This window comes from Mustela erminea, chromosome 5 (genome assembly GCF_009829155.1).
Source record: "Mustela erminea isolate mMusErm1 chromosome 5, mMusErm1.Pri, whole genome shotgun sequence".
Taxonomy (NCBI): domain Eukaryota; kingdom Metazoa; phylum Chordata; class Mammalia; order Carnivora; family Mustelidae; genus Mustela; species Mustela erminea.
In genome coordinates this window covers 41262438-41282394 of record NC_045618.1, presented here as the reverse complement: position 1 = coordinate 41282394, position 19957 = coordinate 41262438, and the positions used below count along the sequence as shown (strand labels likewise).

General features: G+C 37.5%; 1 pseudogene; it reads left to right on the top strand.

Moving 5' to 3' along the window:
- Window positions 1–4665: 4665 nt before the first annotated feature.
- On the top strand, window positions 4666–4749 carry LOC116592054 (annotated as a pseudogene).
- The last annotated feature ends 15208 nt before the right edge of the window (window positions 4750–19957 follow it).

Below are 19957 nucleotides of genomic sequence, written 5' to 3'. Positions count from 1 at the left end.
GGCCTTTCACCACCACACCCATAAGAATGACCTTGGCCTCCAAAGTTCCCTTTGCTTGTGCCTCCACTCAGTCAGGATCCAAAGTCCCGGGAGCAAATGCCTTGACTGCCCGAGCCTACCACGGCGCTACCAGAAAGTTAGTTGAGGAAGAACTGGGTCCCCTTAATTTCTGTTCATGTCCAGAAATGGGGGGGAGGGGGGAGAAACCTGGGAATTGCCCCCTCACGAAGACTAGCTACAAGGTTGAATTTGCCGGAAAGGGAGATCCAGACAGATGCTGAAGGGGGAGGGTGGAGTGCTGCGTAATGGTTTGAAAAAAAAAAAAAAATTAAGTCCAAAATGTCATCACAGTATTGTGTATCATAATTAATGTGGCGAGAGGCATGAGAATATTTTCTGACAATAAGAGATTTAGTTAAATAAATTATAGTTCAGTTTATATAATAGAAACCCCTAAAACTATGAAAATGATGTTAAGGAAAAATATTTAATGATCTGAGAAGATAGTTATTAAACAATGTTAAGAGAAAAAAATTGATTATAAGACAATATTTTAAAGAGGATCCTATTTTGTAAATAAGAACAATGGAAGGAGACCTCCCCCAAAATTAATAGTAGTTATCTCTGGGTAATAGAACTAAGAATGCTTATCCCTGTAATACAATTGTATTGTTTTTAAATTATTAAAAGCTAGTTTAATGTGCATATTTTTTCATTAAATAGATACCTCAATTTCTTTTGTTTAAATATTCATATCCACTGTTTGTCTTAAATTGTGCATATTGTATATGGGCATAAGTGTATATGCACATATATAATACATACATACATATATAGTATGAGGATGGGGACATATATATGCATAGATCGATCAATTGATTGATAGATAGATTGATGTAGTCCATAACTACACCCACTTCCTTTCAATGTTTTACTAAAACTGCTCAATTGTAAACTTCCTGAGGACAGTGGCCATGTCCTCACTCTTTCGAATCCTACACAGCACTCACCACACACGTTATACATATTAAGTACTTAGTTATTATTTATTATTGAGGGAAAATTTTACTGGCCAGTAAAAGAGCAATGTGGGGATTTTTTTTTTAAAGCACTAGTCATGTTTACATTCTGATTTCAGTGTTTAACAACTGTGTCCTGAGTGAGTCACTGCATTCTCTGAGCCCTTGTGTGTGAAATGGCGCTATGGTCAGAGATAATGTGGAGGTGCCTATACTCTTTGACTAAGGTACTCCCGTTCTCAGAATTTATTGTACAGGTAAACTTGCATTCTTAAGAAATAATGTCTTTATAGGTTGCTTCATTGTAGCCTTGTTTGTAACCACAGAAGTTCTTAAATAATGTAAATGTCCATCAATAAGGAACTGATAGGATAAATTATGGTATATGTGTACGATGACATCATGAAAGGGACTGGAGAAGATCTCTTTGTATTGATAGGGGAAAATCTCTACGATATATTGTAAGTGCAGAACTGTGTGTATAGTATACTTGCATTTATCTTTAAAAGAGTAGGAAAGAGGGGCACCTGGATGTCTCGGTTAGTTAGGCATGGAACTCTTGATTTCGGCTCAGGTCATGATCTTGGGGTCATGAGATGGAGCCCTGCGTCAGGTTTTGTACCAGGTGTTGAGCCTGCTTAAGATGCTCTCTCTGCCCCTCTCCCCCTCCGCTGAACCCTCCCTCTCACTCTCTAAAATAAATGAAATAAACAAATAAATGAATAAGTAAAATTTAAAAAATAAAAGGGCAGGAAATAATATATTCATTTACATTCATATGCATAAATTAGCTCTAAAGAAACTGATAACATTAAGTACCTGTGAAATGTCACAAACAGCTGGTAACATTAGTTGCATGTGGGAGGGTAGCTGAGAGGCTGGGGGACAAATGTGGCTGGGAGAGGTTTTCACTCTATACTCTTGTACTTTAAAATTTTTGAAATTTATGAATATATTCTTATTAGAAAATAAAGACTACAATTTAAACTGAAGGGATTAAAAATAATGAAACACTGTTATAAAATACTTAGCATGTGGCTGGCACTTAGATACCAGAGTCCAGCAGATAAGCTACCTACCATCTCTGTGAGTAGTAGAGATGTAAGGCTACTTGCTTTTTTTCTCCCAACGTTAAGGTTGCTCCCTCTGGTGGGGGTAACAGGAATTGCAGAATAAAAATTGAAACCCCGAACTCATAATTAAAGAAATGGATTGTATACCTACATTCGTCTCCCTGAACCACTCCAGTCCGTGACTTTCCAAGGTAGCTCTTAACCTGGGTAGTCTGGCGCCTGAATGCTTCCCATGTCACACAAAGAATGAATAATATAGGTGGTCACAGTGGCCCACGGTGCCGCTCAGTTTACACAGATCTGTGAGTGTATCTTATAAAACTTCCACATGGTATATTTTTAAATAGATAACCTAGAAATAAATGTCCAAATATTGTCCAATGATCGAGGCAACTCAAATGCTGCTATACAGCCACAAGCGTGATTTGTAATGAAGATGACTAATTCTAACAGTTTCCACCATGTAAGATGTCAAAGGCAGTCAGTTGTACTATTCTCTGTGAGTTGATGTTTGTGTTGCTGAAGGAGTGATATTCCATCTACGTCAGAATTTTTCCTAATGTGGACCCTGGTGAAGCCTCAGGAATTTTTAAATCCCATTAGCACTATCCCCACTGGAGGGGGAGCTGACTTAATTGGGAATCAACACACATTTTACACCTCTTTGGGAGGAAAAAAAAACTCAGGACTTGGGTATGATTAACAGAAAACACTCTGTATGGCACCATGAGGAATAATTAAGCTATAAATTTCATCTGTTTGCCAAATGAGAAACGCCTTTTCTTTAAAAAAAAAAAAAAGAAAAGAAAGAAAGAAAAGAAAAGAAAAAGAAAAAGATCCACACTTTTCCCCTTAACTTTATCTGTCTAGGTAAATATAATTAGGTAATGGATGATGATTTGTTAGCATTTTATTTCCTGTGTTTGCAAGGGCATTAACAGTGATCAGAAAGCGCACAACAAATATGGTCAGTTTCTGATTTTCAGAGGGAAGAACGTGACTTTTGAGAATCAGATGGGCGAGAAGCAGGCATTCTTGCAAATTAACTCTTCCTGTATTCTGAACAGGATCAGAGAGACTTTTGTCTTAGCTGATTTGCATGCACTAATTGCTAGTGCTGAGTAAATGTGGAGTGATCACCTACACAATTACATTCATAAATTAATATTTTTACTTTGCAGTTATTTACACACAGGAAGAAACAGTACAAATAATTTTAAGGCTGTGTCTACACTTACATAATGAAGTGGTTAATTAAAGTAATGAGCTAGTTAATGACAGGCCTAGAAATTTTTCATGAAATATCCATATAAGGGAGGAAGAAATGTCTTTGCCTGAATAATTCTCCTAATTGCCTCAACATTTGATTTCACTTTCTATGCACAGAGACAAGCCCTAAATGACACTTTGGTTATGAATCTGAATTATCCTTTGATTTCTTGTGGGCAGTGTAGATGCCAAGGCCACCTGCCAAGGTAATGGGACTAAACCAGAGGTGTCCAACAGAAAAGGGCCCCACCCCGGAAGCTTCGGACCCAGGCTGATGCAGGCGAGCACATGGTGTCCTGAATGTTCAGAAACGGAAGTGTAGGCTGGGTCTAGAGGAAATCAGTCCTCAACTATCAATACCAAGGGATCACTTTATCACTCCCAACCCGGTGTGATCCACTCCAATGTTAGAGGGACCCATCCTTACTTGGCAGCTCTGATCCTTTGCTCCAGCAGACCTCTAACCTCAGGACTTGGATATGATTAACAGAAAATACTCTGTATGGCACCACGAGGAATAACTAAGCTAAAAATTTCATCTCTGTTTGCCAAATGAGAAACACCTTTTCTTAAAAAAAAAAAAGAAAGGAAGGAAGGAAGGAAGGAAGGAAGAAAGAAAAAAGAAACCTAACCTCATTACTGGAGGCCAAATTACCACTGAATGCTTGCTTCACATCTGCACTTCGGTGCCTGCAACAAACCCTAATAACCTGGGTTTGGACAAGTGCCTCATTCCCTGGGAAAAAGAGGTAGCTTTTCTCCACTTGAGTGAACAGCACCCCATCCACCCTGCTGCTCGTAGCAGAACTCTAGCAGTCATCCTTGATTCTCTGCTTTTCCTCCTGGTGATCTAAGCCACCATCATCTCTGACTTGGGTCAGCGCAGCAGCCTCCTCACTGATCTCCTTGCCTCCCTCCGCTTCCCCCGGCTGCACCAGGATCACCAAAGCCTATTCTCAAAGCAGCAGTGAGAACGGTTCTCTAGAATGTACGTTGAATCATGTCAGTCCTCTGCTCAAAACCTTGCAATGACGAGAGCTTATACTGCAGAGTGCACTCCGGGTCCGGAAGCATATAGAAGAGCTCAGTAGTTCAGCTTCTGTGGAATACCAAAGAGTAAAGTACCCAAGAAGAAGTGGAGGACTAGAGCTCTTCTCACTGTGTGAAGCCAAGACTGGGGTACATCTCCTCCCCACTCCTCAAGCTCAAGAATGCATTGGTCCAGGGATATAATTTAGAGGAAAATGAGACTCTAGGGAGGAGAAAGGACACAGACAAAATTTCTCGATCTAAACCTAATCCAAAAGACTATACTTTCAGGGATCATTTCTATAGTTTGTTACTAGAGAAGTTTCTCTGAATGTGTAAACCTAATCCAATATTGTAATTTGTTAGTATTTCCCTTCCCTGGTGTACACACCTTGTCTAATAATTCCTACACTTGAGTGTTGATGGGATATCACAATCATAATTAGGTTATGTTTTATGGAAGAGTTTCCTCTAAGAAAAGTAGATTATTTGGGGTGGACATGACCTAATCTCATAAACCCTTAAATGGGATTGGGCTCTGTTTAGAAAGAAAGATTTGAGACAATGAGAAGGATTTGAAGACAGGGAGACTTTCCATTGTTGCATTTGAAGATAAAAAGGCCACCTGTAGAGGAATGAGAGTGGCCCCGAGAAACTGAGAACATCTCCCAGTTGACAACCAGTAAGAAATGGGAACCTGAGTCCTACAGCCACAAGGAATTGAATGGAGCCACATAAGCTCAGAAGAAGGCCCCAGACGGGAAAACAGCTCAACCAAAACCTTGATTCCCACTTTGTGAGACCCTAAGCTGAGAACCCAATCATACTGTGTCTAGACTCCTGACCTACAGAACTGTGGACTAATAAGAGAGTATTGTTTTAAGCCACTAAATTTGTGGTAATTTGTTATGTTAACAACAGAATACTGTTTTATGTAGATTAGTTTAATGGCCATAAGTAGGTCTGATCCTAGTAGAAAGAATCCAGAAGTCACCACACCAGTTAGAAATTGCTACAATAATCTAGGATGAGATGATAAGGCCTGGACTGAAGTGTTCACAGTCAAATGAGGAAGAAGAAACTAGTAACAGATTGTGAAGGAAGAATCCAATAGACCTGGTATCCACAGAAAAACATCCAGGAATGGTAAACTGCTATAGCAATGATTAACTGAATAATTCATTGGAAATCAATCATGAACCTCCTTTTGATATCTTTCTTGTGCCTCTGTTGGATTACTATTGAAGTATTCCATTTGATTTTTGTGTGTGTTTGTATTAGGTTTTCAACTAGGAGACAAGATCCTTATGGACAGAATCATTTGAACTTCACTGAACTGACCCATGGGATCCAATGTTAAAAATATGAAAAGATTTCATTAAATTGTAAGGCACTTCACTGCATACCTGCCACATTGGCTCAAATCAGAGCAGACTGACAATACCAAGAAGGGTGCAGAGCAACTGTAACTGACATGCATCGCAGGGGGAATGAAAGGTGGTGTAGCTACTTTGGAAAACAGCTTGGCAGTTTCTCATAAAGTTAAAAATAGACTTACCATACAACCCAGAAACCATTCTTGGGTATTTAACTCCTCCAAAATAAAGACATATATACACACAAAGCCCTATACTTAAATGTTAGTAGCAGCTTTATTCAAAATCACCAAAAAATGGAAACAACTCAAGTACCCATCAATTAATGGATAAATTATCGTATAGCCATTCCATTGTATGGAATACTACTCAGCAATAAAATAGAACCAACTACTGATACATACAACAACATAGGTAAATCTCAAAAAGCATTGTGCTAGAAGAAAGAAGCCATACTCGAAAGACAACATGCTATCTGCTACCATTTATATGACATTCTCAAATGGCAAAACTATTGGGACAAGATGTAGGAGGTCAATGATTGCCAGGTGGCAGGGTAAGGTCAGGGAAAAGGGAACTTCTCAGGATAATATAAATATTCTATGTCTTGTTTGTGGTGGTATTTTCTTTTTCTTTCTTTCTTTCTTTCTTTCTTTTTTTAATTTTTTTAAGATGTATGTATTTATTTTAGGGGCAAGGGGCAGAGAGAGAGGGAGACAGAACCCCAAGCAGACTTCCTACTGAGTGCAGAGTCCAATGTGGGGCTCAATCTCATGACCCTGAGATCATGACCCGAAACCAAGAGTCAGAAACTCAACTAACTGTACCACCCAGGTGCCCCTGTGGTGGTATTTCCAAGTCTATATACATTTTTCGAAATGTATGGATCTATACATCTAAATGGGGTAAATTCTAATATGTGTAAATCACAAATAAAGCTTTGCTTGACCTTCGCTTTTTATCAGTCTCACTCCTTTGATCACGGATCCTAACAGCTCAGGATGATAAAGAGGTCTAAAAGCAAAGAGGACCTGCCAAACCCAGAGAGCATATTTATGCAAATGCACACCAGCGCTTCCAATCTGTTTTTAGCACCACGTGGTAGCATTCCTCCCTCCTCTACTCTCCCTGGCGCCATGTAACAACAGCTGCTTAAACCCAGAAAGAGTTCAGAACTACTCCAAATACAGGACCCTGAGCGATGTTACCTCTACGTTCCATAACTCAGAGAGGTCTCTTTCTGCCTATAGACATACACCGGTATCTGTGACAGGTCAAGTCTTAGGAAGACCCGTGTAGCTTTCCCATGTTCATACTCCTACTGATGTACATGCGGACATAACTGGTAACTTCCTATCTTATTTGCCCTGACTTGAATGTAATTTCTGTATAAAGAGAGAGAGTGGACTAGTCTAAAGTTCGTCTCTAATCTTAGGGAAAAGGAGGACTATTTACCTTGTTCTCTTCTTAACATTTCACACTCAAGCACACAAAACTTCTCCAGGTACCCAAGCGACACAGTGGAGGAAAGCATGTCAAATGAGATTGGTGTCAGGTTGGAGCAGAAAGGAACAATAGTACTAGTCTTAGCAAAAACATCAAAGCTAACAGGTTATTAGAAATGAAAGCAGGGGAGCCTGGCTGTTTCTTGATAGAACATGTGACCCTTGATCTTGGGGTTGTAAGTTTGAGCCCCTACGCTGGGTGTAGAGACTACTTTAAAAAAAATCTATTTTTTAAGAAAATAAAAGCACAGAGCACCTGGGTGGCTCAGTGGGTTAAAGCCTCTGCCTTCGGCGCAGGTCATGATCCCAGGGTCCTGGGATTGAGCCCCGCATCAGGCTCCCTGCTCGGCAGGGAGCCTGCTTCCCCCCCTCTCTCTCTCTGTCTCCCTCTCTGCCTAATTGTGATCTCTGTCTGTCAAACAAACAAACAAATAAATAAATAAATAAAATTTTAAAAAAGAAAGAAAATAAAAGCAAAAGAGTTCTATTTGAACATGTGGCACCTTACATGTTCAGAGAGAGGCAGGCATTTCCCTTCTGCTATGTTGGTTGTCTTGGGTTTCATCTTTAAATTTAAGACAGGGGTATAATTTTTTTAAATGATTATACGCTGTTCCCTTTGAGAATAAGAAATTTGAATTTAAAATTAACAATATTTCCAATATGTTAAAAATTAACTACTTCCCATGTTCAATATTTTCTTAAATAATGATTGTATATAACAGGCCATTCTGAAGTGTAATAAACGATGTCTTCTAAATTCTACTAATGGCACACATTACTTATGACCCTTTCTATAGCCATAGCCAATAAAAAAGATTATATTTTCAGTATATACATATCATTTTGAAGACTCTAACATTCAGAAGTGAGTCAATTTATTTAATTTATGGGAAGATGAAAACCATTCTAGGAATAACATTTTATGAGTCTATTCTCATCAATATCTGATACTTTAAATTTTCTTTTTAAACATCTCCATTTTCCATTGTCATGTTTGAATTACTTTTATTATTGTATTTTACCTATTTCAGTGTCTACTTCTTTTCTTCTATAAATGAATTCACCAGTTGAAGTCAAAATGAGCCTAGAAACCCTTGAGATTTAGAATACCCTTGAATTACCATAAATCATGCCATTAAGAAAAATCAGATACTGCTCTCTCTGCTAAGAATTATGGTTACATTTTTCTTATCATTAGATTTGACTTACTAAAAATAATCTTTTAACAGCTATAAAAATGGAAGTAACATACTAAAAATGGGCTATTCTTATTTTATCAATTTAAAATTTCTAAACAATTTGAATGCTGGTGCGACTGTATTTCCATCATTCCCTCTGCTTGTTTTGCTTAAGGAAAAATATGCCCATTGGAAATATACATGGAACAGAATCTATACATAAATATATATAAAATGAAAATATATACATATATGCATATCAGCAGGCAGAACTGTAAAATGACTCAGTAAGACCTATAGTACTGGAGATGCTTCAAATACCAGTGATTAGAAATTTATCAGAGGTTTTTTTTTTAATTTAGAGAACAGCATAATTAATTTCAGATAAGTCTTTATCTGAAGGCTGGTCAATTAGTCTGGTCAATTAGTCCATGAAAACTTTCTTCTGGTTTTTCATTCATCAGTTATGCTGCCCCATTTGGCATTTTATAACAAATTAGAAGAATAAATCCAATTTGTTATGATCCAAGCATTGTGTTTACAGTGTCTAATTTAAACCCCAGATTGAAAGACCCACACATTTGCCTTCTATTTGAATGGATGTTGAGAAAAAATGAGAGAGGAAAAAGAAATATGACTTTGTTTCATAAAAACTAAATATCATCTAAAAAGTTAGTTTATTATCTATGGTTAAATATTTGACCCTCATAAAGAAATTGCATGATATGCTTTTGAATCACTTTCTATCATTAATTGCATTAAACCTTCAAGCTTTCACTCTCATAATTCTTTTCAATTCCCACTCATTCCTTCAATGAATTATTCCCTTTAACTAGTTCAGTTTAATTATCATGTTCACTTTCCCAAACTGAATTGTGTACTCTTCATTATAAATTTTGTATTTCCATAGAATAAATAAAATTATTATTGCCCTGGTAGCCTAAATATGTTACAAGAGTAGATATTAAATGTGTTGCAGAATTTTTAGGATTAGACATCAAAGACAGGAATTGACACCAAGTTTTAAGAATTTTATGGTAAAGTTTTGTGATGCTATACTCTGGTCCCAATTCATGGCTGAGAAACTTAGGGCAAAATAACCTGATATGCAGATCAACAAATAAGTAACCAAGCCTGACATAAATGCCTTGTTTCTTATGAACATGTCTCACCTCACCTATAAGATGGTCAGCTTTTCTGGGACAGAGCCAAAGTAACTCACCCCACATCTAGCATATGCCTAGTAAATATTAGGGAATAAATGTTTGAGTTGTTTTTTTAAAACCAATGAATCTTTGCCACATATGTTTATTTAGCCCAGAATGTAGTGTTCTGCCATTAAAGATGTACCCCTACTAAGTTATGTGCACATCTTATGACTTCTACCCAAGTCTCACTAATCAACTACATTCAGGGGTGCCTCATTGGCTCAGTTGGTAGGGCATATGACTCTTGATCTTGGGGTCGTGGGTTTGAGCCCCATGGTGGGGATAGAGCCTACTTTAAAAAATCAAAAAATAAAATCTTTAAAAACAAACCAATTAATTTCATTTTCTATTAAGCCCCTGAGTTTGTTTCTTCAATATACCTATCATGGGGGACTGAGAATGCTTTTGCTGCCCTTTTCTTAGATTTTATGTCATTCTTCACAATACAGTACAAAACAGAACATTTTTTTTTTAGAAAACTTTTGTGCCTGACTTACTCTTTTTGCTTTGACATGAAATTTCACGTTTTGTGCTAGTAGAAAGAAATAAAAATTATTTTAAATGTGCGAATGAAATGAAGACCAACAAAAACTGTTCTCTGCATTGGATAATAGAGTTTTAATGTATTTCTGCTGTCGGTTTGGTGTATTTGTGTGATAATTTTATGTGACAGTGTAATTAAATTGTAAAACAATTCCCATTTCCTATGTATTTTATCTATTTATCATCATTTATTTCTTTACCTTCTTTTTCTGCAATAAATATTATTGTAAGGAGAGTTAAATAAGTTAAACCAATGCAATTACTTTTACAGATTGAAATTAACTTCATATATCAATTTGTACACATTTATACAAAGTACCTACAACTTGCCCGATATAAATAAATGTGTTTATTGCAGTATATTTATGATGTCACTGTGGTTTCCATGTTTGCCTTCCTTTTGAATGATGATCTATATGTTTAAACTTGACACTTTAACAGTATTTTCAAACAATTTCATTCATTATCAAATAACCATTTATTACACTACGGCAATTTCGTACAATTTACTGAACCTTTTAGACACTCCTAAACAATGATTTATCAACCAATATACAGATTTTAATGCTTATCACAGCAAATATAGACAGTAACATTAAGTAGTGACTTGACAAGAGGTAACTAAATTATCTTTTTAAAAAAATCTTGATGAGTCATGTTTAGAAATAGCCTGTATGCTTTTATAGCTATACTAGAAATTAAGAGAATTATATTAGACTGTTCTATTCTTCATGCAGTAAGATGGCTAATTATAAAACCCGCATAGATGTCAATCATACAACCTCATACGTTGATTTTAAAGGCAAGAAAGAAGGAAGGATATTTTAGAAGTTTGGTTGCTGACCTGGTTGGTAGCTTCCTATATCTGTGCTTCCCCATAGATGGGTTAACATTGCTGCTCAGAAAAAGCGCCTCTGGGTGGCAAATCTGGAATGATCCGGATGGATCTTGTTGCGTGAAACCAGGGGTTACTTAAAATAATCCCATCCGCCTGCTGCACGCAAAACATGTCCAGATCAGTCTCGTGAGGTCTGACCAGACCATCCTCCCTGGAGCAATCCCACAGAAGTTATGTTGTAAAATGTATTGAGGGGAAAATTCAATTTCTCCACCCAAAGGAACCAGGTAGGGGGCAGAATGTTATCTTTGTAGGATCGCGTGGTGGATTCAATGAAGGCTACCGTCCTCAAAGAAGCCAAGAGACAGTTTAGGTTTAAAAACAATTAACAAGGACAGAAAGGGAGGAGAGAGAAACAAGACAAGCTTCCTTTCAAGTAGGATCATTTACATGAAACATTAAACCTGATAAAGGTTTCTGACAGTGTGTGGGAGGGTCTGTATTTCTTTAGTTATCCACATCCAGAATGAATTAATTTGACACTAATTGCAGAAGGATTAAATTTATTCAATCTCTATAGACTCCTCCTTGGCTATTAAAATTAAATGAAGATAAAAATGAATTATTCTTTCCTAGATCAAAAATTAAACACCAAATCAATTTACGAGGATGTGGGGGACAATGGGCAGTGAAGACCACAACCTGTGACTTTTTGTTCTGAAATAAATTGAAATGAGAAGATTATTTTTTGATAGATGTATTAATTTAACAAAAAGATCCCTTATTTCCAAGGCCCCTGGGACACCTTTGGAAAGCATACTCTAGCTATAAGAACCTAAAAACATATCCGTTTCTACTAATACTTTTAAAAAATATATAGCTGTGTCAAGAAATTGGCTTGCTAGAGAAGGTCTTTTTTAATAGTCAAAACCCAAAAAGAATTATTACAATGAAAAAGAGGAACAAGCTTCAAGTTGTCTCCAGATAACTTCAAGACCGCGGATGTCTGTCCCTCCACATCAGGTAAGAACTGAAGCAGAAACTATTAGGAGGAGACAGTCTCATAAACTAAACTGAAGGAACTCCTCATTTTCAGAATGCTCCTTAAACAAAAATGATCACCTCAGGGCAATGCCTGAGACTCCCCGAGACTCATCTCTTTCTTCATCTGCCCTTGTCTCTCCTAGTCTTAGAAAAAACACAGAGCCTACAAGGTGTGGCAGGGAATCCTCAATGGTCGGGTTGGAATTGTAAAGGAAATTTGCTGACTCTGAACTCCTCCTGAGTTCAGGGTGCTATCTATTGTATTTTGCAAACCTGCAAATTATAAATACCCATTTCCCTGGTAAACATTCCGATTCTTTAAAGTATCTTTCCTATCACCTGGCATGGATTTGATGTATGCATTTGGATTGGAGGTTTTTATGTCATTTTTTTTTTTTTAAGGCAAGACAATAATACGAAAGATGTGTCATTTTCCTGTTTGTACTTAAACATCCAGGTGACATTTGAGTGAATTTCTAAAATGTAAGGAGATGATAAACCCAGCTTTTGGCAAAATGTTCCAACCACGGTCAAATGAGTCTTTGGTGTACCATATGAATTAGTGACAAGGAAATTGAAGATCTGAGGAAGATAGGGAACTTGCCCAAGGTCACAGAGACTGTAGCCGGCTAAAGACTAGACGGCCGCTCCTAATCCTAGCCCAGTCCCTGGCCTTCCATTGTAGTGTCAAGTTTATGTGTTAAACCCTCTCTGAAAAATAATTGCATTTAAAAAAAAATTAAAAAAAAAAACAATTGCATTTTAACATGAATCAGTGTTGTAAGCTAATTAAGGAAAGACTAATAATGTAATTTCAGGCATTAGTCATCTTACTAATTCAGATTCGCCCCATACTCTCTCCTATTCCAAACTACACACAAAGCATACCAGATACAAATTTTAAAATAGTGTTTGTCAGATGGAATAGCATCTTACATTTATATATATGGAAAGTCCCTCATATTAATGGGTGACCTGCTGAAGAGTTAGTACTCCAAAAGCAAAAAAAAAAAAAAAAAAAAAAAAAAAAAATCTAGAATTTTAGAGATTAAGGACCTTATAAAGATGGTAATTCATGGCAAACTTCTGTCATTTCATGGCTCCCCATTCCATAAATACCTGAAACTGGAAAGTGTCCTTCTTTTTCTCAGTAACTATAATTTGGTGCTTTAGCAATTATATAGGGGAAAAAAGTGTTTGTCTTTAAGCATCATAAGGGAGCCATGTAAATGAAAAATAATGTTACAGTATTAATATTTTCTCCTCAGTGGTACAGCCATTCATTAAAAAGAATTGGGGGGGGGCACCTGGATGGCTCAGTGGGTTGAGCCTCTGCCTTTAGCTCAGGTCATGATCTCAGGGTCCTGGGATCAAGCCCCGCATCAAGCTCTCTGCTCAGCGGGGAGCCTGCTTCCCCCCACCCTTTGCCTGCCTCTCTGCCTGCTTGTGATCTCTGTCTGTCAAATAAATAAAATCTTAAAAAAAAAAAAAAGAATTGGGTTAGTACATTTTAACTGCATTTTTACCCGTGCCATTTTAAAATATCAATAATGATATAGATTCTCTCACTTGAGGTAGTTACTTTTAGGAAGTAAAATATTTTTGGAAATACATTTGTAGAACATTTAGCCTATTGCCATAGCAAATTAGATGACATCACCTTTTAATTTTTATATTTGTATTAAATTAAAGTGCATACAGAGAGCATTGTTAGCATTTGTTAAATAAAAATGCCTTATACAGAACCATGTTAGCATTTGGCTTTGTTAATTAGAATGCAATTCCCCAGTGACCCAACAATTGTTTGTGTATTTTGAAATACACCTGGTTTTTTGTTGTTGTTGTTTTTGTTTTAAAGATTTTATTTATTTATTTGACAGATAGAGATCACAAGCAGGCAGAGAGGCAGGCAGAGAGAGAGAGGGGGAAGCAGGCTCCCTGCTGAGCAGAGAGCCCGATGCTGGGCTCGATCCCAGGACCCTGAGATCATGACCTGAGCCGAAGGCAGAGGATTTAACCCACTGAGCCACCCAGACGCCCTGGTTTTTTGTTTTTTGTTTTTTGTTTTAAGATTTATTTATTTATTTGTCAGAGAGAGAGAGAGGGAGGGAGAGCATGAACAGGAGGAGCGGCAGACCGAGGGAGAAGCAGGTTCCCCACTGAGCAGGGAGCCTGGGGTGGGACTCAATCCCAGGACCCTGGGATCATGACCTGAGCTGAAGGCAGATACTTAACCGACTGAGCCTCCCAGTGTCCCTGAAATACACCTATTCCCTTGAAACAAAAGATTGTATTTTGACTCTAAAAATGCAGAAGAAATGGTAACTGCTTTGGTGAATGACAGTTTTATTATCTAATTTTGTATTAATCTGGTTGCAGGTATTATAACTGACTACAGAATAGTTCACCTTGGTTAGTAAATTCTCACTTTTATTTACCCAGCTCAGGAAGAATTTCAGAAGCATTATCTCTGGTAAAAATCATCATCATCATCATCATCATCATCAGTAGTCAATCAAACTGCTTTTTTCTAATTGGAGGCTATCACTTATTTCTATGTTTCTAAATATAGATGTCATACTGAGAGAAAGAAGAGTGAAATCTACTTCCCCCTTCAAAATTATCTCTATTTTAGTAATAAACCAAGCATGGGATACTGTGTCTCAAGTACTTTTGCAAGAGCATTAATTAAGAAGGGGAGCGGTTTTATTTTTTGTTTTTTGGTTTTTTTTGTAATGACCCCTATTCAGTGTAGATGGGTCTCCGCCATCTTCTTTCGAAATGTCAGCCATGATCTCCAATTTATTGTTGCATTGATATGGCCAAATTTTGGCTTTTTATATGACAAAGTATATACCCTCAGATACCTTTAAACTCATATTTGTTATTCCTTTTACGACATTGCAGAAACAGCTTCACAGAAGACTTGATTATGGACTCTTAAGATTTGTTCACATTATTAGTTTTAATGAGTAATCTAAGATAGGTCTAGACTCTTCTAACTTATGTTGAATAAAATGCACATCCTCTCTCATCTTCAACAAACATGGCTCACTCCAGATCTGAGCTCTTGCTCTCACATGACTTCTACCCATAACCTATTTCCCTGAATGAGGCGAATACTTAAAGTCCCATGGACAAAAATTCTCTGGCAAATTAGCCTAGTTTTCCTCTTGAATGGCCATAATCTAATTCTGCATGTGGAAATATTTCTTAAAAATGTGTGCTGCTGTTTCCCTCTATGTGCTCTGTGAAATGTGGAAGCATCTTGCAACAGTGATGTGTAATATATGTCTGCAATCCAATTTGATTTTCTGAAATGAAGCACAAATTCTCTCTGGAATAATTTCTTTTACTGGTTCATTGTCGAAAAGAAACTTGTCACCAAGCCAAAGATAAAACTGCTGCTGGGTTTAGTTTCAAATTTTATAAAGTGAATAAGTGAAAAATATATATACATGCATTTCAGACTCGAGTTATGAATAATTAAATGAATATATAATTGTATCCAGTTTTACCCTCAAGCTCAACCAGCAAAGACATCTTCAGTCCATGTAAAAAGGATACTTCACATTTTTTTCAAAAATTATGAGCAAGCTGCCAAACAACACTGAATTTATATGCTCATAAGCAAGAATAACAATCTGTCTATAAAATTATACAGTGGGGAGTGCAGCATTATTCAAAAGTTTTGTTTAATGTACATTCTGCCTTCTAAAATTTGAATTTACACAAGCATTTTCTTAGTGTTGTCTGAAATGTCTTCTTAATCATCTCTCACCCTACCTCTCTGATCCAACGTTGTAGTGGGGGTGAGAAGCAGGTAGACTCAGCACTCTCTAAGTCTGTTTTGGCTGAGTGCTTTTGTTTTGATGTATGAAGTATGGCAAAGTAACGTGAATGATTTTAACACACATACCAAAGTATGTGTGAGTGTAGCCTCCTTCAAAGTGGTTCTCTCAGAACTTGTCCTAATAATGCCATTATTATGAGGGACATCTTTCAATCTCTTCTTTTGAAGCAGTTATAAACAAATAAGTGATTGCTTTTTCATGTTGTTCATTATATTGGCTCTGAATAAATTCTTAGTGTTAAAAAAATATGTCCCCCTTTCGTGTGGTCAGTTTATTTTTGATACTGGCCATTCACACCCATTTATCCTCCCACTGCTGGGGCTCCAGTCATTGGAGAAGAAGGGGCAGTTCCTAGAAGCCTCTGTGCATTTGCATACGCCATTCCCTCTGGCTGGAAGATCTTCCTTGTATTACTAAGCCAGGGATAACCTTCAGAAAGTCTTCCTTGACAGGCCCCACTTCCCCCTGCTCCCCTGCCAGCTGTTTAGCTCCCTTCTATTTATCTGAACTTTGGAAATTCAAATGTTGCCTCAGTCCACCAAAGGGTTTTGCCATGTTTCTTTGCCCTTCTCCTGACCTAGTCAGAGAGTCCCTTGCAAACAGACACTCTGTCTTTATTATCTGTACCCTTGGGGCCCAATAATGGGACTCATAATATGTTCATTGCAAGTTTGTTCACTGATGGTTTGTGAAGGAATACAAATGTTTGTCAAAATGTTTGTGAATGGATACTTGAATAACATCGGCCACCTGAGATGACCTCTTTGAAAGTAAACTTTCATTTGATTGAGTCCTCCTCAAGTTTAGGAATTACTGGATTATTCCGTGAATGATGTTAGGCAAACTCGTTTGTCAGTTTGGCAAAATCAGATTCCCTACCTCATATCATAAGCAGACAGACAAAATTCCGATTGAATTTAATGTTACTGGTTTTTGAAAAAATGAAACTATAGGGGCACCTGGGTGGCTCGGTCTTTAAGTGTCTGCCTTCGGCTCAAGTTATGATCCCCGGGGTCCTGGGCTCCCTGTTCAGCGGGAGGCCTGCTTCTGCCTCTCCCTCCCTCTCCTGCTTGTGTTCCCTCTCTCACAATGTCTCTCTCTACCAAATAAATAAATAAAATCTTAAATTTAAAAAAATCTTAAATAAAATCTAAGCAACTATAACTACTTGTCTAATTTTAGGGTGAGGAGTGACTATTTAAACATAACGCTAAAGCCCAAAACCACAAGGAAAAGGTTGATAGTGGTTCTGAGCAAATGTATCACTTTATAGATGGTATGTTCTTTTTTTTTTTTTTTTAAGATTTTATTTATTTATTTGACAGAGAGAAATCACAAGTAGATGGAGAGGCAGGCAGAGAGAGAGAGAGAGGGAAGCAGGCTCTCCGCTGAGCAGAGAGCCGGATGCGGGACTCGATCCCAGGACCCTGAGATCATGACCTGACCAAAGGCAGTGGCTCAACCCACTGAGCCACCCAGGCGCCCCAATATAGATGGTATGTTCTAAAGGCACATTTTTTCTTCTGAATTCTTTTCCAACTTTTAAGATTCTGAATGTATGTCTATTCAAGGAGTCACACAGAAGAAAACAAGTGATTGTAAAAATATACTGAAGATTGTCCAAAAAATCTGTAAACACAGGAAAAACTTTTTTTATTATCCTTTTTAAAAAAATTTTTTTAAAGATTTTATTAATTCATTAATTTATTTGAGAGAGACCATGAAGGGGCAGAGGCCAGAGGGAGAAGCAGACTCCCCACCAAGCAGGGAGCCTGATGTGGGACTTGATCCTGGGACTCCAGGATCATGACCTGAGCCGAAGGCAGTTGCTTAACCAACTGAGCCACCCAGGTGCCCCTTAAAAATTTTTTTTAAAAGATTTTATTTATTTATATGAGAGCAAGACAGTGAAAGAGAGCATGATGGGGAGAAGGTCAGAGGGAGAAGCAGACTCCCTGTGGAGCTGGGAGTCCGAAGTGGGACTCAATCCCGAAACTCTGAAATCATGACCCGAGCCAAAGGCAGTTGCCTAAACAACTGAGTCACCCAGGCACCCTAATTGTTTTTATTTTACTTTTTTCAGGCTAACAAATGCATCCATTGCTTACAGGTATTTCACCTAAAAGCTGAAAGAAAATATATGGAGCATCTTATTTGAAAATATAACTACTTTCAAACTATTGTTTGAAAAATCAGTCTTAGGTTTCTGACTTTTTGGTTTGTAAGTATGGTTTTTAACTATTAAAAAATGGAGCAACCTAAATGTTCAATAAGGAATTGTTAATACATAAATTATCCATAATAAAAATGATGGTGTTGAGGAGTTCAGGATATATTTTTACTGACCTGAAAAGGAGTTCAGGATATATTTTTATTTTTTTATTTTTTATTTTATTATATTTTAAGTAGGCTCTACACGCAGCATGGAGCCCAAGGCAGTACTTGAATTCATGACCCTGAGATTAGACCCGAGTTGAAATCAAGAGTGGTAGGTTTAACTGAGCCACCCAGGCACCCCGACAATATATTTTTAAATGAAAAAAAAAAAAAGATTATAAACTTTTAGGTACATTATTTTCATTTTTATAAAAACATATACGTTATTTATATTGTTACATGTATATAAAAATCTGAAAGGATATACATAAACGTATTAGTAGTTACTATCTTTTTTGCCTCATCTATGGTTTCAAATGTTTCAACAATAAATATGCGTAATTCACGAGATGGGGATAAAAAGACAAATCTAGAATGGATTATTCATAACCAAAGCAAACACTGACCAAACTTACTAAACAATAAAATTTCTGAGATGAAAAAGAAACTAAAGATGGCAAGAAAACAAAAACAAAAACAAAACAACTATGTATGATTTCAAATGATTTGCTGCCACCTTGTGAGGAATGCTCCTCATTGCAGGACAGAAACAAGCAAAATATGGAACTATGAAAATTCTGTAAGTGAAGATGAAATCGCTTACATATGCATGATCCAAGAAGTTGCTTAGCTAAAGCTCTGTTTATCAGTTTTGTTTTCTAAGCCAGCTATTTAATAAAACTGCTAGAACAGGTGGCAAATAATATCAAACATACATGATTACAATGTGTCAAGCACAGTTCTAGTAGATAGCGCTTTATCTCACACAAATCCTAGGAAATAGATATCATCTTTACCTGTTTTTAGAGAGGAGACAGAGAGTTTAGCCCCCTGCCAACTTTAGTCAATGTTGCCAAAACGGTGTAAACCCGGGAGCTGCGTTTCCGGTCAATGAGCTTTCAGTTCCCCCTCAAACACGCCCCCCCCCCCATTCTCAAATGCATTGCGCAGAGTTGACTGCTGCCTTTGTCGGTATTAGTGGATAAGAATTCCTAAGAATTCCGACAGGGATTATTATGTTCTCCAAACTAATCTTAGTTCCTTAAAGCTGGGGAGCAGCATTGTTACTCCAAGTACGATGCACAGAGCTGGGTCCTTCAGTTACCAGTCCACGGCCAGGCAGGAACAGAAGTTGAGAGTAAGCATTTGGAAAACTTTTGGGTAACTTTACAGGTAATATATAGCTGTTGACTCTAATGATAAAATGTTTCTAACATTTTTATCTTATCTTACCAGAGCATGGACCACAACTAACTGGTAATTCAAAAAATTAATCTGATCGGCTCCCTACATATAGTCTGGGCAGCACTGTTGTATTCACCCTCGAGAATTTTAGAAAATTCTAAGGATTCTTCTGAGGTTTAGTTTCCCAAAATGAGGCTTCGGATATTTTCCCCTCCCGTATCTTCACCCATTTTATCCTATAAAATTGTTTTAATGATCACTAAAGCCAACATTAATAATGTAAAAATATCTCTGAGTCTCACGGGCCGAGAACCAAAGTAGAGAGATACCCAGGTACCAAGGTACCCAGGTGGGCTGCGGGTTTGCCCCTAGGCGCGTGCGCGGACGCGAGTCCGCGACGGTCAAGGGGGCGGGGCAGAGGCTAGGTGGCTCGGAGAAGCCACGCCTCCATCTCCGC